The 26,316-nt window shown below is 36.7% G+C and overlaps 1 protein-coding gene and 1 non-coding gene across 6 annotated transcripts in view; both read right to left on the bottom strand.

Moving 5' to 3' along the window:
* Nav3 (neuron navigator 3) overlaps nt 1–26,316 on the bottom strand; it is an 830,635-nt gene that overhangs the window by 304,661 nt on the left and 499,658 nt on the right. The window lies entirely within an intron of this gene.
* Nucleotides 23,762–23,888, bottom strand: LOC123461985. The gene has a single exon (XR_006638025.1). It is a non-coding gene; the product is annotated as a U6atac minor spliceosomal RNA (small nuclear RNA).

Below are 26,316 nucleotides of genomic sequence, written 5' to 3'. Positions count from 1 at the left end.
TGATAGCTCCATGCTGGTACTGGGAGCTATAGGTCAGTGCCCCCTAAGAAAATGAGGAAAAAGGGTAGCTAATACATAGGAGTTAGAGAGGAGAAAGAGAGAGAGAGGGAGAGGGAGGGAAGGAAGATGAAGAGGATTTAGGTTAGACTCCATCCTACCCACTCCAGTGTCTTGTGGTTCAGGTGTTTCCTATAAGGGCCTGGTGAAGGTTCAGCCATTTGGTCTGCCTTTTAGGAAGTAGAATTTTATAGTACCATTGCCATTGGGGTCTAGATTAGTGTTTCCCACCCCTTCGATGCCCTCCTCTCCCTCCCCATCCCTCCTAGTGTCTAGTCCATGAGATGCTTGCTGGGTATGTAAGGTATCTTGGGTAGATTCAGGTTAGGTGTTGTAGATGAGTGAGACTATGTGTTGACTTTTTTTCTGTGATTGGGTAAGTTCACTGAGACTGATCTGTTCCAGGTTCAACCATTTTTCCTCAAATTTCTTTGTGTCATTTTTTTCTTACTGCTGTAAAGAATTACACTGTGTTGATATGCCACTTCTTAGTTATCCATTCTTCTAGTGATGGACATCTGGGTTGATTCCAGCTTTTAGCTATTATGGATTGAGCTGCTACAAACATGGTTGAGCAAATCTCTCTGGCCTGTGGTTTGAAGGTTTTAGGGTAGATGCCCAGTAAGGGAATAACTGGATCTGTTGGTATCTCTATACTCAGCTTTTTCAGGAGTCTCCATATTGCTTTCCAAAATGGTTGTATCATCCTACATTCCCACCAACAGTGGATGAGTGTTCTGCTTCTCCACATCCTCACCAGCATTTATTTTCATTTGATATTTTGATGTTTGCTATCCTTATTGGGGTAAGGTGGAATCTCATAGTTGTTTTAATTTGGATTTCTTCGATGATTAGGGATGATGAACATTTTCTTAAGTGTGTGTTTGCTATTTGTATTTCTTCCTCTGTGAACTGCCTATTCATCTCTTTGCCCCATTTTGTGAGTGGAGTGTTTGACTTCTTACTGTTTAGACTTTTTAGTTCTTTGTAGATTCTAGAGATTAGGCCTATATCAGTTGAATAACCTGCAAATATTTTCTCCCATTCTGTGGGTAATCTATTGGCTTTGCTTATTGTATGCTTGTCTGTAAAGAAACTCTTCAGCTTTATATGATCCCATTGATTGAGTGACTGCTTAAGATCGTGAGCTACTGGGGTTTTGTTCAGGAAGTCTTTTTCCATTCCTATATCAAGGAAAGTACTTCTTAAATTTTCTTCCAGTAGTATTCGAGTTTTTTGTCTTATATTGAGGTCTTTGATCCATTTGGATTTGAGTGTTGTGCATGGTGAAATGTGTGGATCAAGTTTCTGTTTCCTGCATGTGGTTATCCAGTTTGTCCAGCACCATTTGTTGAAGATGCTGTCTTTTTTCCAGCCTATATTGTTTGGGCCTTTGTCGAATATCAATTAGCTATAGTTGCTTGACCCAAAGTCTGGGTCCTCAAGTCTATTCCACTGGTCTATACTCCTGTTCTTATGCCAATACCATGCTGTTTTTATTACTATGGCTTTGTAATATAGCTTTAGATCAGGTATGGTGATGCCACCAGAGGCATTTCTTTTGCTGAGGATATGTTTGGATATGTGAGGCCTTCTACTTTTCCATATGAAATTTGAGATCATTTTCTATCTCTGTGAAGAACACTGTAGGGATTTTAATTGGAATTGCATTAAATCTATATATTGCCTTTGGTAGGATTGTCATCTTCACAATGTTAATTCTGCCTATCCAAGAGCACAGGAGTTCTTTCCATTTTCTCATGTCCTCCTCAACATCTTTTTTGAGTGTTTTTATGTTTTCATTGTATAGATCTTTCACTTCCTTGGTTAATATTATTCCATGGTATTTTATTTTATTTTTTTTTGGTTGCTATTGAAAATGGGACTATGTCCCTTATTTCTTTCTCTGTATCTTTTTTTTTAATTTTTTTAAAAAATATTTATTTATTTATTTATTTGAGAGTGACAGACACAGAGAGAAAGACAGATAGAGGGAGAGAGAGAGAATGGGCGCGCCAGGGCTTCCAGCCTCTGCAAACGAACTCCAGACACGTGTGCCCCCTTGTGCATCTGGCTAACATGGGACCTGGGGAACTGAGCCTTGAACCAGGGTCCTTAGGCTTCACAGGCAAACACTTAACCGCTAAGCCATCTCTCCAGCCCTTTCCTCTGTATCTTTGTCATTTGCATATAGAAATGCTACTGATTTTTGTGCATTGATTTTGTATCCTCTACTTTGCTATAGGAGTTAATCACCTTAAGGAGTTTTGGGATGGAGTCTCTCAGGTCTCTTACATATACAATCATGACATCAGTGAATAGAGCTAACTTAACTTCTTCCTTTCCAAATTGTATCCCTTTTATTTCCTTCTCCTTTTCCTTTATTTGGGCCTTCGGGGCTTTGTTTATTGCCTTTATTATGTTGAGATATGTACCAACTATGCCAATTCTCTCCAATGAAGTGATGTTGTATCTTGTCTAAGGCCTTTTCGGCATCTATTGAAATGATCATGTGGTTTTTATGCTTAAGCTTGTTTATGTGGTGTATTATATTGACGGATTTCCATTTGTTGAACCACCCTTGTGTTCCTGGGATGAATCCCACTTGGTCAAGGTGGATGATGCTTTTAATCTGTTGTTGGATTCAATTTGCGAGGATTTTGTTCAGGATCTTTGCATCTAAGTTCATTAGGGAAATAGGCCGGTAGTTTTCTATCTCATTTTTCCTGGTTCTAACTTACTCTCCGTTGGAGAATCTGCCTCTCTTTCTCAGATAGATGCAGATCCTAAGGAGTGAGCCACCCTATCATACCTCAAAAGGGCCCTGGCTGAAACTAAGGAAAATTGGTGAAACAAGCAAGGGTCCTGTTTTCCTGATGAACCAGATACCAGCACAAGGGGGAAGGAGACCAACACAGAGAAAAATCAACGCCTACCAAATCAGAGAGCCAGAGACCCAGAGGCCCCCAACACATCACTGAAGCAGACCAAAAATGAACCCAACATGGCTCAGGGAAATTTTGCAGAAGAGGGGGCAGAAAGAATGTCAGAGCTACATGTTGGGTCATCATATGCAGAGACATTTATTGTACCAATAACTGTGGGCTAACTCCACAATGCATGACCCATATACCTCAACAAGGAGGGGCCAACGGGGAGGGGGTAGGTCACGGATGAGCCTAATTATGGTACCAAACTGCCTGTACTTGCAGAATAGAAAACTAATAAAAGAAATAAATCAATAAAAAAATAATTTTTAGAATACATAGTGGAAAAACCAATATTACTTTAATTTAATCACCAAAATTAGTGCAGAGAGTAGAAATCAGATTGCCTTGTATATATTCCTCTTAAGTTGCATTATATACTCATCAAATACTTTTGTCATTGTTTATTTTGCCTTTGACAAACACATTTTCATGCATTTTGGTAAATGATGCCTATTTGGAAACCATTTTATATAAAAGATTTCCAAGCTTTGCAGTGAATCACAGCATATCCAGCCCATAAGAAGGCATAAACCATATGTCAGCGCCAATACTTTCTTGAGGCATATGTTCTTAGCTTTACATTATACTTACAATACAGTGATTTTAACATTTATGTTTATTATCCAATGTATAATTAGAAGTTTATATGGAAATAAGCCATTTTCAATATAAGTTGTTTTGGAACATTCTGCTGACAAACATATAATTTGTGATTACTACTTACATACAACAGCTCATTATGCTTTAAAATAATAATGTATGAGATAATATGGTAAAACCCACTGTCAGCCACAAGTCTATAGTTTCTTTATGGGAGAAGTTTATTTCTGGCTTTCCAAAATACTATGGAAGAAAATTTTGTAGCAATAAGTTTGTATTTAATATGCAAACCACCTTTATTCAGTTACTTGCACCAAGAAAGAAAAGTTCATAAATACAAATATTGACAAGCATGCATGTGACATATACATATAACGCTATCTGCATAAGAAATAGTACATGTGGTAGTTTGAATGTGAAATGTCCCCCATGGCTTCATTTTTTTGTGATTAAGCCTTATACTAGATAAGTTGATGCAGCCTTGCTTGAGAAGGGTGTCACTGGGGGCAGCCCATGGGATTGCACAATCCAGACCCTTTTGCCAGCACCCTGGCTGCTTCCTCCCAGCTGATGTGACAAACTATGATGCCCATCTATCGTCCATACTTTCCCCAGTCTGTAACATGGAAGAAATCCTTTTCTTGTAGAAACTACTTCTGGTCAGATGTTTTGGCCCACAAGCAAGGTAACTGCTACAGTAGAGTTAACATTTGTTGATCCATTTCCCTTGTCCAGAGTCATGTCTGACACTAATGTGTTGAGACCTTAGCTCACAGTCTTAGATGATGGCTGCCAGAGCCTTAGTGTTCTTAGCACATCAGTTCTAATAGCACCATTTCTATAGGGTTGTTGTGAGGACTTATGTATAAATTATGTGAAAAAATATAACAGTAAAAACTATGACTGCTATTATTAGTTACCACATGGGGAAAACCAGGAAGTGACAAGTGTACATTTCATAGGAGAGTTAGGACTGCTTTCCACCTTAACAGATGAGAGAGTACCAAATCTCATGAGGTGGCTCCTAGAAAGAAGAGCTCATCTTATCAAAAACAAGTAAAGAAAGGACAGATGCAAATTTAGGATTCAATACACAGATGGGAATATAACATATGTACCAAGAATAAACTATTGTCTTTGTGAGTCTAAGAGAGACGGAGACAGAGGTAAAGATAGGGAAGGAATCTGGAAGGGAGGGAAAGAGGGAAAGAGAGAGAAGGGCTGATTGACACTATGTAGTCTAGGCTGGCCTCACTTGAGATCTTCCTGTCTTTATCCCCTGAGTGTTGGGCTTAGAGATGTGAGCCCAGTCCAATTGTATCCCTTGTTTCTAGCCCTTTGTACCTGTTGCCCCTTCTGATTTAAATGCTTGCTTAAACCTCAGCTTCACTGACAAGTTTCAGTATATTCTTCAAATCAAATCTTTTCAGTAAAGACTTTCAGGTGTACTGAACCCACCATTCTGTCAGACATTGGAAGGGCCCTGGATTAAAGCAAATCTATATTATCTAAGGTGAAGGCCCCATGCTATGGAGGGATAGCAGCAACCTGAACCACAGTCATATCTTGGGGACAGAACAGGCAGGGAAGCTCCTCCCCCAATCTTTGTGGGTTGCAGTGAGCCAGGATCTTACCCCCATTCTTGGGGGTTGCAATGAGCCTGGTCCCCAGACAAAATCCTGGACCCTGAGATCCATAGGCAGTAAGGCCACTCCTCCAAGCATGTGATACCTGGACTTTCAGATAAGACTTAGGCTTTCCCACAACTCTGTGGCCTTTGGCCAGTTGCCTAGGAAACTGCTTATCTTCAGACCCTAGATCACCTGACCCACGATTGCCTACCTGCTGGAATGAATGTCCACATAGACTAGCAACCTTTGAATACACCAATCCTCTTAGGGTCCCTCTCCCTCTCCCCTCAGATTCTTATAAACCCATTTCACTGACAATAAACCAAGAAATGTTCACCAGAACTATCTCCCAGGTTTCAGGGACACCTATTGGGAAACCACAGTAAGCCTGAAGCAAGAACCTGAGAACCCACACCATTCCAATTCTAGTTCTATGCCTCCTTCTTAATTTATTTATACAAAATCAGTAAATATCATGATTGTGTCTCCTCCACCACTACGGAACTTCACAATATGAGATTTTAAATGCATTTTTTTCCTTTCTAGGTAATTAGCACAAGCTCATCACATTGGAAATTCAACACAAATTCACTAAAGTTAAAGATGGAAAGTGTTCTAGGGACAGGAAACATAATGTGGAATGGTGTTAAGGGGGACTAAACGCTAGGAAATAAAATAAATCCAAAAAGATAGACACTTTTGAGATTTTAATTAATGTTTTTTACTTGCTTGAGAATGAGTGATAATCAAGACACCTTTACAAGGAGTTTATAGATGAGGCTGGTAGAGAATTAATGATGAATTTACAACTAGTGAATAATAATAAGTGTTTTTGGTCAACTGGGCAAATATTTCACTTCTGGGAATCATTTGTTCTCCTCAAGATTATATTAGTTTCATTGTTTGACTCCTAGTTACTAAAATATTAGTAGTCATATAGCTAACATTTATAAAGTTTTACTACGTGGCAAGCATTCATCTAAATTATTTCATAAATAAATTCATTACATCCTCACAACATGGCTGTGAGGTAAACATGGAGATTTTCTCATTTTTTTTGAAGAAGAGACTTCAAAAAATGAGCCTGAATTTCAGAGCTAGTACTAGAACTCAGCCTATGTAGTGCAGAGTCAGAATTTTAACAATCTATAAGCATCAAAGTTCAGCTCAATGGGACATTCAATATAAAAACAGATTGATGGGGGTGAAAAGGTCTAAGTGAGGTCAGGGGAAGAGACTGAGTACAGAAAGGTGGAGGGAGGTCTAATCAAAATCTAAGAGGATATAAATAAGTCATATGGAAACTTACTTTTTTAGACAATGGAACACACAGGAGCCATAGATTGTTAATAGAAAATTTTCAATGCCAGAAATGGGATGCCTCCTTGAGAGTTGTTGGCCAAGGAGGTCCCTGATACCCCCCTCCAAATGTTACAGGCCATTGCCAAGGCCCTTGGTTTCCCACCAGGAATAGCTGGTAAGACCCTCTTGATGAAGTATACACATACTTAGGCTGCAAGGTCATTGAGAAACCCTGCCAGAGCTGGGCTGAAAACCACTACCATGTAGACCAGCTGACAGAAAGCTGGAAAAAGCCATGCTGCATACAGTTGGATGGGAGCAAAAGAAATCACCAGTAAAGATACCCAACACTGGATACTACAAACCTTATGTTTGGCCAGTCAGGACAAATGAGCCAACAGGTACAATAGTGGCACATCTGTTATGGGGGAAGCCAACCACCCTCTAATTTGACTGGAGGCCTGCTCCATGGAAGGGAATACATACCTGATACTGAAAGCCTACAATAGGGGTAGTCATGAACTGTAGGAGTATAATATCTTCTGCTGTCTGGCTAAAAGTATATACTATGCTCACCAAACTGCCCAGTAAGCACTTCTCTTAATGTTCATGCCAAGATATTAATGCTACTCTCACTTTTGGCTAGAGAACTTTCTCTTTTCAGATGACAGTGACCTTGGGATGACTCAGGAGGCACCATGGTGCTAAGAAGTAACAGAGCAGTGCTCAGCACTGAAATATCTTAATCACAGCTTCCATGGCTCAGGGTCCATCACAGAAGAGGTGGAAGAAAGAATGTAAGAGCCAAAATAAGTGTAGGACTCCTTACAATGTGCTTCTCTACACAAAAAATGGCCTGGATATCCATGACCTCACAGTGCCTGACATTACTTACATAAGACCATCATAATAGGAAGAAAAGGTCATGATATCAAAATAAAAGAGAGACTGTTGAGGGGGGGGGGATATAATGGAGAATGGAGTTTAAAAGGGGAAAGTGTGGGGAGGGAGGGAATTACCATGGGATATTGCTCACAATTATGGAAGTTGTCAATAAAAAAATTAAAATAAATGAATAAACATAAAAAGAACTATGATTTCTATTTATCACACTGATCAAAAATTCATACAAATGGAATTTCTCTTAAATAGGAGTTTATTATAAAAATTCAGAGGTTTGGCTGTCCTAATAATCATCTTCTGGATGACAAAGAATCATAAGCAGTGATTAAGTGAACATCCCTTGGGAACAGAACTTGTTTGTTTTCCTCTCCTCCCCATGTCCCTCACGCTTTTTCTCCCTCTCTGCTTCCTTGCATTCTCCTTTGCATTTGTTTCTAATGTCTTGCTTGCCTTCTTTTCTCAACATCATTTTTATCTCAATATGGGTGAGCTGGATTTTTCTGTCCTGAAAACCCATCACAAAGCAAAGTCAGAAGTTTCTGAGGGAGTTCATAAAACCTCCATACATATATTCACATATCACTATTATTCAGGAAAAAGGAAACCAGTGTTATGTTGTTCAGAAGTCTATCCACTATCTAATCAGAAATGACTATCAGGGCAAAACATGCTAGCTAGTGAAGAGATTGTAGGAACATTCCTTATAAGCTGAAAGAAGCAAACACAGAACGTCTGTGGTAGAAGTTTATTAGCAATATAAATGTTCCATTATAACTCAAAAACTTTCCACTGAGATAAATGTACCAATCATATTGCCATTGTAATTTTTGTACTATATTTTATATTTTTATGGGTCTGGGCAATTATAGTTAGTTAAGACAGCTTCCATTTAAATATAAACTAATTGCTATTATAAAGGTTGCACTTATTATTTCTAGAATCAGAGTTATAAAATATTCTGAGTAGGAATATATTAATCTTGAACACATACTCTAAAGCAATCATATGATATAGTATGCACCAAAAATATGAACTGAGGTTATTGAAATTAAGCATGATAAAAGGGAAAAACATGCAAGTACGTAGAGAACCAAACACCCATACACTTGGACAAGTCATAAAGGTTTTTTTTGTTTATTTAGCACTTCTCTAAATTGAACTCATTGGGTTAATATATTTTGAAAATCTACCCTACTTTTAAAATTATATACCTCTTTTCCACACTCAAGTAATAATATAAAATCTAAAGAAAGCTTCTTTCAAACAAAAGTAATCACAGGTGATATTTTTTTTAAAAAAAGTATAAATACCATTTCCATTGTTTGCTACCAGAAACATGAAAGAAAATAGAAATGATGGTATATTTGGAGATGTTCTTCCCAAAGTAACCTCTGTGCAGTATAATACATCTATTCCACTCAATTGCAAATATTGGTACTTAAAAAGCACCATGTACCTGAAAACATTGTTATATTTTGTATTCAAAGAGGTGAATTTTTATTGAAATATTCTATCACATATTTGATGGCATTCGGCAACAATGGGGAGAGTATACTAACTGTTGTCACTGGGAAAAGAAAACAACTTTTCATTCCTTGATTTGTGCATTCACTATTATAATCCTTTAAAATATCATTCTTTTAAAACTATTTTAAAGGAACTTTCTTGAGTTCAAACAACCATACACTGTAACCACCATTGCAGGAAAGCAAACATCAACATTACCCAGATAATGTGCAGCAGAAAAATTAGAGTATAAGTGTAATGAAATAATCATCGGACAAGCTTTTGGCCATAAACCTAAAATAAGTAAGGATACACTAAAGGGAAACTTGGCAAGAGCCCTGCGGTAACTTAAGAAGGACTGCCATGCCTTTCTACTGCCTACTGGCCTGGTTTCATGACACTACCTTTGGCATTATCTTTAGTACATTTTCTGTAGGCCAAGTTTCAATATCAGAGTATGTCTACACAATACACACACACATACATATAATGGTTCATTTAATCAAACATCTGGCCATCCCATCAAATCTCTAGTTTTGTGGAACTGATTAACCTAAAACCTGAGAATAGTCTGTCCAGATACCAATTTTAGGTAAAGCAGCGTCATAAAAAGAGGTGGAAAAACAAGAGATATAATTAAGAGAAGTATAAACACTAACCAAATATTCAGTCCATGTTTCAGTAGATATTTTTAAAAGACAATATATAATTAATAAAACAAAATGATAGATAAAAATTGAAAATATAGCCATTCATGGTGGCACACAACTATAATTCCAGTACTTGGGAAGCTAAGGTAAGAAGATCACCATGAGCTCAAGGCTAGCTTGGACTCCATAGTGAGTTTAAGACAGCCCGGTCTACAGAATAAGACCTTGTCTCAAAAAATTTAACATGATTATTATGATCTGCTTCTTGTAGGCAGTTAAGGTTGGTTATTTGATTCTTCTATCTGGAGAATTCCATAAAGTACTTTGTGCAGGTTTGACTTTGTGTTCAAAAGAAATAAGCAACATTGTCCCATTTTCAATAACAGAATAATAATAATAAAAAAGCCCTTGGAATAACATTAACCAAGGATGTGAAAGACCTATAAAATGAAAACATGAAATCACTTAAGAAAGAAGTTGAGGAGGACTTGAGAAAATGGAAAGACCTCCATTGCTCCTGGATAGGCGGAATTAACACTGTGAAAATGGCAATCTTAACATAGGCAATCTTAACATAGGCAATATACAGATTTATTTCAATATCAATAAAAATCCCAACATTTTTCTTCACAGTGACAGAAAAAATGATCTAGAATTTCATATGGAATGGCAGAAGGCCGCTGATATCCAAGCATATCCTCAACAAAAGAAACACCTCTGGAGGCATCACCACACCTGATCTAAAGCTATATCACAAAGCTATAATAATAAAAACAACATGGTACAGGCATAAAAACAGGATAATAGACCAATGGAACAGAGTTGTGGTCCCAGACATTGGGTCAAGTAACTTCAGCTACTTGATATTTGACAAAGGCCCTAGTAACGTAAGCTGGAAAAAAAGATAGCATCTTCAACAAATGGTGCTGGAAAAACTGGATAACCATATTCAGGAAAATCAAACTCAACCCACACATCGTGCCATGCACAAAAATCAAGTTCAGATGGAACAAAGACCTCAATATAACACTGGAAACTTGGATACTACTGGAAGAAAAAATAGAAGGAACTTTCCATGATATAGGAATGGAAAAATCTTCCTGAACAAAACCCCAGTAGCTCAGGAACTTAATCACTCAACCACTGAGATCTCATGAAGCTGAAAAGTTTCTTCACAGATAAACATACCATAAGCACAGTGAATAGATTATCCACAGAATGGGAGAAAAGTTTTGCCAGCTAGGCAACTGGCAGGCTTAATTTCTAGAATCTACAAAGAATTTGTTGGGTCATGATTTTCAGAGACATTTATCATACTAATAACTGGGGGCTAACTCCACAATGCACGACCCATTTTCAATAATAAGGAGGGTCTAATGGGAGGGGGTAGATCACAGATGAGCCTAAATAATGGTACCAAACTGCCTGTATTTACTGAAAAGAAAACTAATAAATTAAATTTAAAAAAAAAAGAATAAATTGTATACAGGCTTGAAAAGGAATTTGTAACTTTCTCTACATATTAAAAACTATGCTCAGGCTGGAGAGATGGCTTAGCAATTAAGGTTCTTGCCTGCAAAGCCTAAGGATCCAGGTTCAATTCTCTAGGTCCCATATAAGCCAGATGCACATGGTGGCACCTGCATCTGGAGTGCGTTTGCAGTGCCTGGAAGCCCTGGCACACTCATTCTCACTCTCTCACTATCTCTCTCTCTGTCTTTAATAAATAAATAAAAATAAAATCTTAAAAAAAAAAAAAAACTATGCTCTTGGGCTGGAGAGATGACTCGGTGGCTAAAGTGTTTGCCTGCAAAGCCTAATGACCTGGGTTCTATTCCCCAGTACCTACATAAAGCCAGATGCACAAAGTGGTATGCCCATCCTCTCTATGTCTCTCTTCTCTCTGTCTCTCTCTCTCTGCTTGCAAATAAATAGATAAAATATTTAAAAAATAAATTCTCTTAAGCCAAAAAAAAAAAAAATTCAAAAACCTAAACAATAAAAAGTCAAACAACCCACTCACAAAATGGGGCAACAAACTGGACAGGGAGTTCTCAGAGGAAGAAATGGCAAACACACACTTAAGAAAATGTTCATCATCCCTAATCATCAGGGATACAGCAATATGCAAATTAAAAAAACCATGAGATTCCATCTTACCCCATTATGGATGGCAAACATTAAAAAATCAAATGAAAACAAATGCTGGTGAGGATGTAGAGAAATAGGAACGCTCATTCACTTTTGGTGGGAATGTAAGATGGTATAACCCACTATGGAAAGCAATATGGAGACTCCTTAAAAAGTTGACTATAGGGCTGGAGAGATGGCTTAGAGGTTAAGCACTTGCCTGTGAAGCCTAAGGACCCCGGTTCGAGGCTTGGTTCCCTAGGTCCCACGTTAGCCAGATGCACAAGGGGGCACACGCATCTGGAGTTCGTTTGCAGAGGTTGGAAGCCCTGGTGCACCCATTCTCTCTCTCCCTCTATCTGTCTTTCTCTCTGTGTCTGTCGCTCTCAAATAATTTTTTTTTTTTTTTTTTTTAAAAGGTTGACTATAGAGTTACCAACAGATCCAGTTATTCACTTACTGGGCATTTGCCCTAAAATCTCCATGCCTCAGTTAAGAGAAATTTGCTCAACCAGGTTTATAGCTGCTCAATTCTTAATAGCTAAGAGCTGGAATCAACCCACATGTCCATCATTAGATGAATGGATAACCAAGATGTGGTATATCTATACACTATGGAATTCTACACAGCAGGAAGGAAAAATGACACAATGAAATTTGAAGAACAATGCTCAGACCTGGAACAGATCATTCTCAGCAAACTCACCCAACCACAGAAATATAATAATCACATGGTCTCACTCATCTGTGGCCCCTGACCTGAATCTGCCCAAGAGCCTGACATAACTAATAAGCATCTTGAGGACCAGACTGTTGGGAAGCTGGGGTGGGAGGGGATGGTAAGGGTTGGGGTGGGGACACACAGTGGGAACCAAATGGCAATGATACCATAAAATTCTACATCCTAAAAGACAGACTAAATGGCTGAACCTTCATTAGGCCCTTAGAGGGAACACCTGAATCACAAGGCCCTGGAGAGGGTATCATGAAGACTTCAATGAATTCATGCTTTCCCATTTCTGCCTTGGTTGAGGTTAATGACTTCCAAGTGTTACAACCATTGAGAAATCTTCCATTCTCATCCATGTGACCTGACAGTAATTCTGGATGTAAATCTCTTCCTTCATGTGTTTTTAGGACTACAGTCTCTACACTCTCTCCCCTTCCTTGGCTGCTTCTTCCATTCTTCACTCATACTTCCTTGTCATCGGCATCAACTATAAACACCTCCATTTTTATAGAACCACTATTTAAATTCGTTTCATTTATGTTTTTACAAAAGTCCTCATTTTTGCAACATTTTATTGAAAGTTTTATAATTGCACATGATGTATCTTGATCATAATATTCTCCCAATAATTTCTTTGTCTCTCCTTCCAGACCCCTTCAAACTTTGTCCCTAAGAGATTTTATCATTTTATAATGGTTTCAACTAATACATACAATATTATTGAATCTAATTTTATTAAATCTAATAATTATCTTTTTCTGAATTCTAACCCAACTGTCTATGAAAGATCCATGCATGGATCTTCAAAGAATTCCTCTAATCATATTTCCAAAACTGAGCCATTTCATACCCATTTTGATCTTCCAATTAAGCTAAAGTCTTGGAATCATTCTTGACTTCCTTCTTTCTTTTCTATTCTAAATATGTTCTGTCAACAAAGTATATTAAAAATACTTCATGTTTAGATTGTCTGTAACATGTTATTTCATTTTGGCTGTGTTGAGATCAGACTGATTGGAACAAGAGAGAAAGCAAGGAAGTAGGAAATTGTTGACACAACACAAGGGAGAAATTGTTGATTGGATATAGATGGCAGCAGTTGAAATTGTCAGAAGATGAATTTTGTATATATTGAGCCCAAGTAAGGATAATTTTCTCAAAAAAATAGTGCTGTATTATTTATCTAGAGATAAGGAGATGGCAAAGTTGAGTGCTTTTTGCAGTTGTGCTTGCAGACCATAGAGGGCTTGAGTTTGACTACCAAGAACCCATTTTAAAATTTTTGATATGGACACAAGTCTGCAACCCCAGTACACAAGGGATAAAGGAGGTTATAAATGGGAGAATCACTGGGATTTGCTGACAGAAAAATGGCAGTGTCAGGTTGAAGGACAGACTAAAGGAAGTACATAGATGAGCATGAGCCCATAGCACCAGAAGTCCTTCCCCGGCCTACACACACACACACACACACACACACACACACACACACACATGAATATACCATCCGTCATTAACTGCACCACACATCTGACATAGCCACACACAAACACTTACAAAGTAGAGTGACTTATTAAGCCTACTTATCTAGTTCCTCAGAAAAATGTTGAATTTCCTTATTCTATTTTCTCACATTTACTCCTATTCTTTTTATCTTACTATAAACACTGGAATATAATGCAGTATATATCACATATTTTACAATTGGAATGAATCTCTTTTTCACACATGGTGATATTATGATAAAACTTTTATCTACTCAATTTGATAAGTTTGTATTGGCTTAAAATTAATTATAATGGAAATGTTTTACCAGGGTAAAATATAAAAATGCCAAAGACCATAGTGATTCTCACACTGCTTTTAATAGGAAGAAGACTAATAAACACATGCATTAAATATAGGGCATGGGGAGGTAGCAGTTAAATGTGCTTGTGTACAACGCCTGATAGGGTCCCCAGTACCTACATAAAGCTATGCACATGTGTGTATGTGGACGGAAATATTTGTAGTGCCCCAGTGTAACCCTACTCACTTCCTTTGTCCTTGTATCTGTCTGTCTGTTTTTAAAAAATATCTTAATTATTTATCTGCAAATAGAAAGAGAGAGAGAGATTGAGAATGAGAATGAGAATGAGAAGAGATTGAGAATGAGAACGAGAACGAGAACGAGAATGAGAATGATAATGAGAATGAATGGGCATGCTGGTGCCTCCTGTTGCAAAACTAACTCCAGACACATGCACCACTTTGTGCAACTGGAAACAAGCCCAGACTGTCAGGGTTTGCAAGCAAGTACTTTCAACTACTAAGCCAACTCTCCTCTCTCTCAAATAAATAAATATATTTAAAACTAATGAAAATACTTCCCTCCCCCTATCTGCCAACCGTCCTGACCCTTTTGTCTTTCACAGGAGCCCAGAAATGGCTGCTGGCATCTATTGGTACAAATCAAGGAGAGAAAAGGCTAAAGAAAGAACAGCACAACCAAATGAATACTAAACCTAGGGCTACTTCCAGGCTCTCTTATTATTGCTGCAATGATGAATTTGTAACTGAAGCAAACAGAAAGCATAGCTATGAAAACATAGCTGTTCTTGGGTATATTAAATGTAAGGGAGAGGTGAGACACACGAGCAATGAAGAATGGGGCCAGCACACAAAGATTACATGGAGAATTCCAGCTAATACTAATATTCTCTCTCCTACTAAAGGAGAAGCAGCACATAATGTGAGAACATAAAAGGTAGTTATCTAATAAAAAACTCCATGTATGGTGGGTGAGTATTAATCCAGCAACTCCCTAGGACAGACCAGCTATCTATGCATGTTCAACAGCGAGTATTGGAGAAATGGCACAAGGAGAAAATTTGGGGGAAAGGGTCAAAACTTTAAAGTCACAATTAAAAAATACTATATACACATTGTTCTAGAGTAGTACTCATTAAATATATGTAAATACATGTAAACTGTCAGGGTATGGAAGAGATTGCTGTGTTTCTGAATTCCGAGGCAGGATCTTTCCTTTCATTCTGTTTATTTATTTTGGTTATTTATTCTGTTTTTTTTTTTTTGTTTTTTTTTTTTTTTTTTTTTTCCCAGCATTAGGAATTAAACTCAGTGCCTTGTGCATGCTAGTTAAGTGCTCCATGATGGAGCTGAATTTCAGCAATGAGAGCTTGGATTGTTTAACAAACTCTAGGAGTTCCCCAGGCCACTGGTCCACACATCACCTTTTGGAGAACGAGGTCCTGAATAGTGTTTGACGTGAGGGCCTGATAGTATTCTTTGATGACTATCTATTGATCTCATTCAGGTTGTTACTGGATTCCACATTTATTAAGTTGGAGTTTCAAATGGACTTTAGTTTTGGTGGTTCTCTTTAAATCTTTGAACTACAATTCAAGAGCCTGATGTTCTACAAGGAAGTTCTGGAGCTTCATGAAAGTCCCCATTTGGAAGATGCATGATTTCTCCAATCACCATAAACTCCTTTCCTACCAACTACATTCCTTATGGAGACAGAGACAGTTCACTATTCCCCATGTAATTATTATATTTGTATAGTTTACTACAAAAATTTGTTCGTATCCACATCATTGCTGAAATTCAAAAAAACAAGCTATTTTATGTTCTATATTTTTCTCTACATGAGCCTCTTTTATCACTAGTCTATCAATGTTAACGTTTTGCCTTTGAAATAACTAATCTTAATCACTTCTCTATTTCCAGTACTGAAGTCAGGCTCTTCCATACAATACTGGGAACTGATTTTTTTAAAACAAAATGCACATTTAAAGAAAGTGGAGGCACAGGGTAAAGAGCCTCATTCAGGACCTTTTACTGGCATCGTGCTTTATTCCATGAGTTTTAGTGTTCTTTTAAAGGAGCTACATATGCCTGCAGTGGATGTAAAGGTCCATAGTTAATGTATTTTTTAACTAGGAGCCCAGCAATTACACCAAAAGATTGGGCAATGGGGATATGTCTTTCGAGAAAAAAGCTCAGTCAGTAGCATAAGAAAATATGACCTTAATATACTTCGTAATTCATTAACTTGCTAACATTGGCTGTTTCACATTTTAGCAACAGATTTTTATTAATCTAAAAATGGAACAAAAGGGTTTTTCCTTTTACTGGAAAATGAGATCAAAAGGCACAGCAAGTGGCCACAAAAGGTCGGGTTATAATTAAATCTCACTTTCAGTGGTTATAAATCATAATTTATAGCTTATATGAGTATTTTGTGAAGGCATGGGAAACATGACTCCTTTTATCAGATCTGCATATTTTGTTTTAAAGGGAGCTTTGGTAAATGTTTCCAGACAGAGCGTAAAAAGATAAAAATAAAATAAAAATAAAAAGACAGAGAAAAGCTATATGGAAGGAAAGCATGCTCAAACAAAATAATGATGTCTACTGGAAGACATAATTTTGTTTTTTGTTTGTTTGTTTTTTCCAGGTAGGGCCTCACTGTAGCTCAGGCTGACCTGGAATTCACTAAGTCGTCTCAGGGTGGGGAGATCCTCCTACCTCTGCCTCCCAAGCACTGGGATTAAAGGTGTGTGCCACTACGTCCAACTCAGAATTTTTAAGTATTTAGAAATATAAAACATTCTGTTCACAAGATGAAAAGCTTCCATTGAGCAAAATATTTTTGAGAATATTAACAACATAAAATCAAAGCCAAAATAATAGAATGTTCTAATCAAATGCCTTACATTAGGAGAGCAGACCTTTAGTTTTATATCATGTTGTATGCCAAAGACTCAAAAAGTATTCCCTTTATAGTTTACAGTGAAAATGTTCACAAGAAATATGAAAATTTATTACATCCACAATTCACTATTCCATGCTTTATCTTTCTTATAACACACACACACACACACACAATATTCTTTTAAACTAATATTAACATTGAGGTGACCTCAAAGAAGCCACAAATTCTGTTTGTTGACTTTTTATGAGCATAACTTGTCCATATTAGCACTCTTCAGATTTGATAAGTTAAGTCCATACCCTTACCTAGGGTCAGTGGTGTGCAAAGACCATCTTGATGAATCTGTGAAAGTTTACAATTTTCAAGAAATTCCCTGTCCATTCATTGCTTTCTTCATTCATATTTTATCATCCTATATCTTTTTATCTTCAAATGTGCTTTAAATTAGTAAAACTGTAATGAATTATTCCTCTGATAATGGGGCATTTGGTGTGGAGGAAATATGAATACATGAGAAATAGCTGCTAGAAGTGATAAGTTGGGTCAACCTCTCCAAAAATTCTTCAGTTGGTGAGATTTGCATTTCAAAGATTCCAAACAGATTTTAAAAGCTAAAGCAATTTCATATAAAAGTCATTATTTCTGACTACTTTTGAAGAATGAGAAAATTTGTCTAGGCCTAGAGAGATGGCTCAGTTGTTAAACATGGTTACTGTGTGAGTAAAAGGGGCCTGGAGTTGCCTAAGACCTCCAGAGTTGGACTCTTCAGATCCCTTATAAAACATTGAGCATGGCCACACCTACCTATAACCCCTGTCCCACTGGCGAGCAGAGACTCTGGGATCACTAAAGAGATGCAGGCTCAGAGCAAGACCAGAAGGAAGAGTGGTAGAGGTGAGGGTATGGGCTTCCATATACATAAAACACATAACACATGCCCACACTACAAACAAAATTTTTTTAAGAAGATAATTTTTTAAGAAAGAATAATTGAGTATATATCAAGTACCTATTTTACATTTCAGTAGCAAACTGTAGTTATCCACTGAATTTGGAGTCTGAACTCTTCAGGTTCAACTCTCCTCACCACACTCTCTTCATCCTGTTGATACTTACACTCAGGTCTTACCCACTGACTCTAATTCAAGACACAAATCTTCTCTGAATCTGACAGATATGTGAGTTTGAAGCTACTGTCGCAGACACTGGCTATTTCTTTGCCATGTAGCTTGCCATAATTGGTAGCATTTGTCAACATAACAAACCCTTGAAATTTAGTTCTTTCTAATAATTAATCCTATGATGATTTTACTACCAGGGGATTGTTCTCCAACTTCAAATGACTAAGTTTGTTATATTAAAAGACAGTGTCATTTACAATAAGTTACAGAAATATAACAGGTGTACATTTTCTCTGACCTTTATTGTGGCATATAAGCTGTACTTTGAATACTATTTTAGCAATAGAAACCTTTCTAGGCTTTGTTTGTAACTTCCATGTAGAGGCTAGTGACAATGTCATCTGGTTAATCATATGGAAAACGATCTGGGAAATGCTAGGCAAAATTCCAACATCAATAAACAAAATCAAGCTGCTGTAGTTGCAGGAAGTTGGCAGGTAAAAAGGAAGCAAAATTCTGGAATACATCAGATCAAGATTTAAAAGGGGAAGCCAGGTAAAGGCAGAGAAATGGAGGAAGACAGCATCATTTGTGGGTAAAAGTAATATGTCCTATGCCATCTTTGATATTTTCTACAAAAATATCAGTAGCTGTATGTTCCCAGTTTTATTGAACATCATTAATAGAGGTATAGAAAGAAAATAAAGCAGTTGATACTTTCCCCATAGCAGCAAACTTTAAAAGGAAGTTCTTAGAACACCTTGACGATCCCACACTAGTTATAAAAGCCATGATTTGCTTTAAACAGCATGGGGAAATTTGGGGGAAATAAAAGGTGGTGAGGTCTTCACTCCACAGCTTTATTGGGTCCAGGTAAAATTCTTCCTACTAAATTATGTTAAGGGCTACAAGGATGACTTGCCTTTGAGAGAAACCCATTGTTTGAAAGTCAGATTAATCTTTTGCAGGAATTCATCCCTTCAGAGCTGGTAATGGTGGCACCCAGATTTAATGCCAGCATTTGGGAGGATGAGGTTGGAGGATGCCTGAGTTCTAGGCAAGCCTGAGGCTACAGAATGAGTTCCAGGTGAGCCTGGGCCAGAGTGAAAACATACCTCAAAGAAACAAACAAAAAATGAATTTACCTTTTCAAGATACATACCTTTATTTTAGATTGGCTATGTAATTTTTAAAATATTAATGAACTTTATTCTCATTTATGAATAAGATTCTAGTAGCTACATATGACAAAGACAGTGTAAGTGCTATATGACATTCATCTCTAATATGAACATATCAGTTTTGTAAACATTCACTGAGCCTTTTTTTTTTGCTGACAATTTCTCTCATCCTGTCAATATTATTCTTAAAGATAAGCTTAATGTTAAGTAGCAGTGAAATTCTGATGTAACTATAAACCCCTAAGCTGAGATTTTGGTAGCTGAGACTTCTATAAACTTTGAGATTAAAGATTCTGCTGCCTGTGGCAAGCTGTAGTCAGCCATTGAGCTTATAACTGAGGCTCTAAAGGTCCATTTTCCTTTCTTTAGTATCTTAATGTCATTCTGCATCCTATCATGCTAGAAAAAAAATCTTATAATTAAACATAGTTGGAGTTCTTATAACTAGATGGGCTTTCCCAATGACAATTTCTCAGGAAACTAAAACCAGTTGGATAGTTATTGGCATAATTCATTGTTATTGATACTAATATGAAAGTTTGGGGCATGACTTTGTTTCTTAAATAATAAATTTAGTTGTTTAATATAGCATATATTACCACTCTAATTCTGTTCTTTCTTTAAAGTTTACAATTATTAGTTTTTCATAGCACTAAGTACTTCAAAGACATTTTACCAATGGTATCCTCATTTTGAAATTGAGAAAATTAAGGCTAATAGCTAATAAATGCTAATGATGAAATAAAATTCAGACAGCCTGATTTTTATTTATTTATTTATTTGAGAGCGACAGACACAGAGAGAAAGACAGATAGAGGGAGAGAGAGAGAATGGGTGCACCAGGGCTTCCAGCCTCTGCAAATGAATGCCAGACGCGTGCGCCCCCTTGAGCATCTGGCTAACGTGGGACCTGGGGAACCGAGCCTCGAACTGGGGTCCTTAGGCTTCAAAGGCAAGTGCTTAACCACTAAGCCATCTCTCCAGCCAGACAGTCTGATTTTATAGCTTGATTCCTCTATGAATTTATGGAATTTTTGGTTGCAACCGCATTTTGGTGAGGTTCCCATTTCTTGCAGAAAACACCCAACCAAAAACAGTTTGTGGGAAAAAGGTATGATTTATTTTGACCTACACACTGGAGGGGAAGTTCCATGATGGCAGGGTAAGACAATGGCATGAACAGAGAGTGGACATCACCTCCTGGCCAACATCAGATGGACAATATTCACAGGAGAATATGCCACACACTGGCAAGAGGAAGCTGGGAATAACACCCATAAGCCTGTCCCCAACAATACACTGCCTCCAGGATGCTTTAACTTCCAGATTGCCATCAGATGGGAACCTAGCATTCACAACACCTAAGTTTATGGAGAATACCTGAATCAACCCACCACAAACCAGAAGAAATACCTTTTCAATGTTAAGAAGACATATCCAAGCAATATGTACCCATTTACACTTATTCTGATGTTTTTACTCTGTAACTACAGGATACATCATGGGCCTTGTTTTTCAAATTTAACATCTTCATAATATATTGAACATAAGTCAAGTTTTGATAATTCTTTTAGCTATTATTTATTAATTCTTTCTGAGTTACATATTAATTATTACTTGGCATTACTGTTTTCACTTGATTACTTGTGGACATGTTTCTATTATAGTAATCTGACAAAAGATGTAATCATAGAAGTGTTCCATGGGTCAAATAATTTTGAGAAACCACTGTATGGGTCAGTCTTTTAATGCCATGAAACTGACAAAGAAGGGTAAGATGACTTGCATTCTCAGAGGCTTCTGTTGGACCAGGACCTAAGCAGCCATACCTGCAAGGTTATTGTTCACAGAGCTATAAAAGAGGCAAAGGAATTAGGGGATCTATGACATGAAGTGAAGTGAAATAAATAAACAAGGCTATAGTGTGCTCAAGATGAATAATTTTCTGGAAGGCACTAGAAGTACATTATACTAGAAAGCAAGACTTCAAAGCCCCATCAAAAGAGACTCTATTGATATCATGTACAAGTCTGTAGGTTTCAGTTTCACTTGTAAGTTAAATTGTTAGCTCTGCTTGTGATTTATATGACACATATATTTACATTAAGTCACTTTAATTTAGGTGTTACTATTTCAAAAATGAAATCTTACAAGTCACAAATAAGAGGGCTAAAAAATTGCTAAAACAACCAGAAAAAAATGAAGATCTGAGAATAAGAAAAGCAATGGTGTCACTGGACAAATTATGTGTGTGTGTGTGTGTGTGTGTGTGTGTGTGTGTGTGTGTGTGTGTCTATGTATTTATCTGTCACAATTGACAGAAGAAAACATAATACAAAGCCTTTGTGGAATATTTTTAGTTCAACATAATATAGATACTAACCACAAAATATTTACTATGAAAATACTCTTTCAGAGTCAATTAATGGTGAAATACACTCTATATATCAAAACTCATACCAACAATGGGAAAATATATATGTGATTTAAGTCATTTTGTTATTTTACTTTTATTCATTTAAGATAGAAAATGAAAGGCAAAGTTCTATTATTTCATCATAAGCACTGAATTAGCAGGACATCATGCTTATGAAATGGGATAATCTTGCTTTAGAGAAGAAAAGGTGGAAAATGTTTGAAAAACCACATGCTGCAATGGATAACTATCTTGTATCCAAATTATTAAATGCTTTATCATAGTTGACTATTGGACATAATTTCTTCCCTTTGAGCAAGCAGGTTTCTGACACTTGCAGATGTTGACATCTTGAAACTACTTTCAGGAGACCTAAAGAGGCTTCCCTGCAAAGTTTACAGAGAAATGAGTGATTATATATAATATGGTTGTTTGAATAGATAGCCCCCAATATATTCAATGTTTTATTAGTTTGTAGTTTGCATCTGCGGTCACCTGGCTGGAGGCAGTATCAGTGGGAAGATCTTAAAGTGTGGTGGTGGGCTTGAGATTTAAATCTAAAGATATGCAAAATGTGCCTATCTGGGGCTCCTGAAATGTCCTGTGCTGTGTGGCTTTTAGGCTTGTTCTTCTCTCTGTGTGTATGGTCCTGTGAAAACATGCCAGCTTCTTCTGCCATTATGGAACTTCCCCTGGATCTGTAAGTTTCAATAAATCCTTTCCTCCATAACTGTTCCTTGTCTGGAAGTTCATCTCAGCAAACCTGAAGCTGTCTGCCACTGTGTGTGTGTGTGTGTGTGTGTGTGTGTGTGTGTGTGTGTGTGTGTGTTTGTGTGTGTGTATCAATTAACGTATATTGTAAAGTTCCTAATTTTGACAGAAGGTCATATCAACTAAATTCAAATAGTGTCATGAGATTTGTGGCTTCTGTCTTTTGTTAGATTAGCAGACCATTTACTATATGAGGTATAACATAAATATCAAAGAAAAAGAGACAGTCTTCCTAAATTAAAAGTAACTATGTGCTCCAATAGGTTACTTCTACTTCTTCATTCTGTTAGGTCAGGACAAAATGGAGTCATTGAGGACAGCAGGGAGCAACAGATCCCAGGGACAGGGTCATCCATATTCCTCAAGGAACCACCCAGCCATTATTCCTTCCTTGCCTAACAATACTCCAAGTGTAGGTGTCTTGCCCCCTTAGCTCTCAGGACTCCAGGTTCTAGTGTCACACCCTGGCTATCTTAGATCTCCCCCAAAAAACCTTTTCTTTACTTCCCCCTTCCTCACTTTCCCCCAACTGAAGACCTCTATACAGCCCACTGTCTGTAACCCCCAAGTGGACTGCTCCCTGCTTGAGAGTCAGTCCTGGCAGCTCACGTTTTTCCTGAATAAAAGCTTCCATCTTTGCCTCAGTGTGGTCTTCGTGGTCTTGGTCACTCCTGAACCTTACACATTTTACTTACAATACCTGAAAAATTATATGCACATTCATAATAACTATTAGTTTGTAAAGTTTTTGATCACACTGATTTTATTGCTTTGTTGATTTGTAGCCCTTAAGAAACTGCTTTTTCTGACCCTTTTTTTGTAAAATGAAATATTTTTGTCTTTTAGTGTTTATTATTCATTTAAAAAATTTTTATTTCTTTAATTTTGAGAGAGAAGGAGAGAAACAAAGATAGAGATAAATGATAGATGATAGATAGATAGACAGATAGATGATATATAGGGGGGGGGAGAGAGAGAGAGAGAACGAGTGCACCAGAACCTCTAGACACTGCAAACAAACTCCAGAGGCATTTGCCACCTTGTATATCTGGCAGAGAATGGTGAGTAGATGCCACGAAGTAGGGTGGAAATGCCTGAACATTATGTCTGCTTTAAGGCCCGAGGGCCTCTTCAATCCTTGCCAAAGGGAGTGCTAGCCTTCTCTCTTTTCATAGAACACTTACTATTACTTTTTTTAAAAATATCAATTTACATATTTATATTAATATAAAACTTTGTAAAGATAATTTATAAATTGCAAAAAAGTGAATTCAAAATTAAAGATCTTTCCCAAACATGTTGGTTCCATCTCCAGCATCACAGGAACAAAAGAAAACAAAACACAAACTTCTGAAATAATATAAATAAAGGTGTTGAAACAAGAGATGTTGATTGATTTATAAAAACTACCGTTCTAATAAACACTTGACAATTTTGCATTAAGTATGGATAATTTCTGTAAATGCTAATCTTGTATGAATGAACAAAATAGATATGGACAGTTACCATGGAGTTTGTAATGCACTAAAAAATGTCAGTGTCCCATGACCACATGAAAACATATCAATTAGCAAACAACTGCAGCCCTAAACACCCTGAATTACAATTGTGTCCTGGTAATTGGTTCTGAAGTTACCACATAAGGCAAATTCCCTTGATTATCATTAAGTTCCCTATACAGTATAAGAAACATAGTCTGCAATTAACTTCCATATAAAGTTGTATAGAAATTGAAATGAATAAAGATATGTTTTCTGATTACTACCAAAACATAAAATGGGTTTAATAGACATAATTTCCCAGAAAATTATTCTCTTTATTGCTGTTTTATTCCCTTAATTCTATACCAACTTTTATTAGTGAAATTCCTAAGTAAATGTCCTTGTGATGGAACACTATTGTGAAAGGTTTGTTTATTTTTCCAAACTAAGATATTCTGTAAAGTAAAGCCAATATTTGTATTATCAGCAGTTAATATTACACTTAGAACCTAATGAACATTTGTTTAATGAGCATAGAAAACTGCTGTCATAGCCCATTAGCCTAGAAAGGGATGATTTTTGTACAAAGAGCTTGGGATCCACAGTATTCTACATGCAAACAATGGAAAAATCTTATACAAAGGCATTTTGACTTTGATGACTAAATCAAATGATAGAACTATAAATTATGGTAAAAGGCAATACAGGACTGGAGCCACAATTACATAGCTCATTTCAGGACAATAATTATTCTCTGCTAGGCTCTATTCTGGATATTTATTTAAGAAGAAATAATTTTTTGAAAAGTATCTCCAAGTCCAAAAAATGAAGGATATGATATTTAGTTCACATCAAGTTTAACTGCTTTTATTGTGTAAAACACCACAATTGAAAGCAAGAATAACAGAAAAAAAAAATGTCCAATGCATGAAAGAAGAGTTCAAGAGGGAGCTGTAATTGGGTGAAAAATAATAAAATGTGAAATGACATCCTAGAACAATTTGAGATATTTTTACATTAAATTATACCCATTAAAATATGAATGAAGTACAGTCTCTTTACCAGAAGGATTTATAGACTAATGTGTTAGACAAACAGATGAATAATGTCCATTCACTACCACATGGGATAGTTAAGAGAAAGACATGGGCATTGTAGTGATAGTGGAGAAGTTATCAGAGTTCAAAGGAGCTGGGGGGAAAATTAACCATTAAACAGCTGGCTATACAAGAAGCCAGTCAGTGTTACTAGAGCAGAGAAATGAGGCTGAAAATAGATGTGGAAATTACATGGTAGTTTGTATGCCACACTGTGCATCTGGAATTTTACCCTAATGCTCTAGGGAGCATCCACATAGACACAGGATGCTCTAATTTACATTTTTTTTTTTCAGGCAGTAGCTGACAGACTGGTTGAGAGGCAGTAAGACTGTATGGGGACAATAAACTATTAACAAGCTTCCCTTAGAGCTTACAGATGAGAGACAATAATGACTGGAAATAGAGTAGCAATAACAGTGAGGTGAGAAGGGGGAACTGAAGAAATATTTCAGCTGTAAAGGGTGGGGTGACTTCTAGGGTGTCAGGAAGTAAGGAAGGGTTGGATATTTAGATTAAGTAGATAAGTAGTACTGGTTTTAATGGAGAAAAGGAATTGTTAAAAATGTTATTTGTTTCAGTAAAATGTTTTTTAACAGAATGATTTAGGTGCTCCCATTATTTTAAAAGGTGAGAAATAAAATAAAACTAAAATTATGTCTCACTTTAGGTTGAAAGTAGCCATATACTACAATAAAAGGAATGCAAAAGGGTAATTATGCCTCTAAAGTATTCTTTGAAGAATGTGACACTCCAATTTATTCAAGATCATGTTCATTTAATCACTATCAGATCTTTGACAAAAAAATCTGTAAATCACAACTATATACAACCATAGCATCAATTATGTATAGAATCAAAATAAATTGATTTTGGATGTGTAAGGTCTTAAAGTAGGCTAAGATACTAGAAATAACAAGTAGGGAGTTTATCCAACTTACCATCAATTTTAAAAATGAATCCACCAAAAGTTAACTAAACCACCAGTGAACAAAAAGCACTAGAATTATTATATTCAAATATCAATTTT

The sequence above is a fragment of the Jaculus jaculus genome, chromosome 6 (genome assembly GCF_020740685.1).
Source record: "Jaculus jaculus isolate mJacJac1 chromosome 6, mJacJac1.mat.Y.cur, whole genome shotgun sequence".
Classification (NCBI taxonomy): Eukaryota; Metazoa; Chordata; class Mammalia; order Rodentia; family Dipodidae; genus Jaculus; species Jaculus jaculus.
The sequence above is the reverse complement of the archived record's forward strand: the minus strand, read 5'-3'. Positions and strand labels throughout refer to the sequence as shown.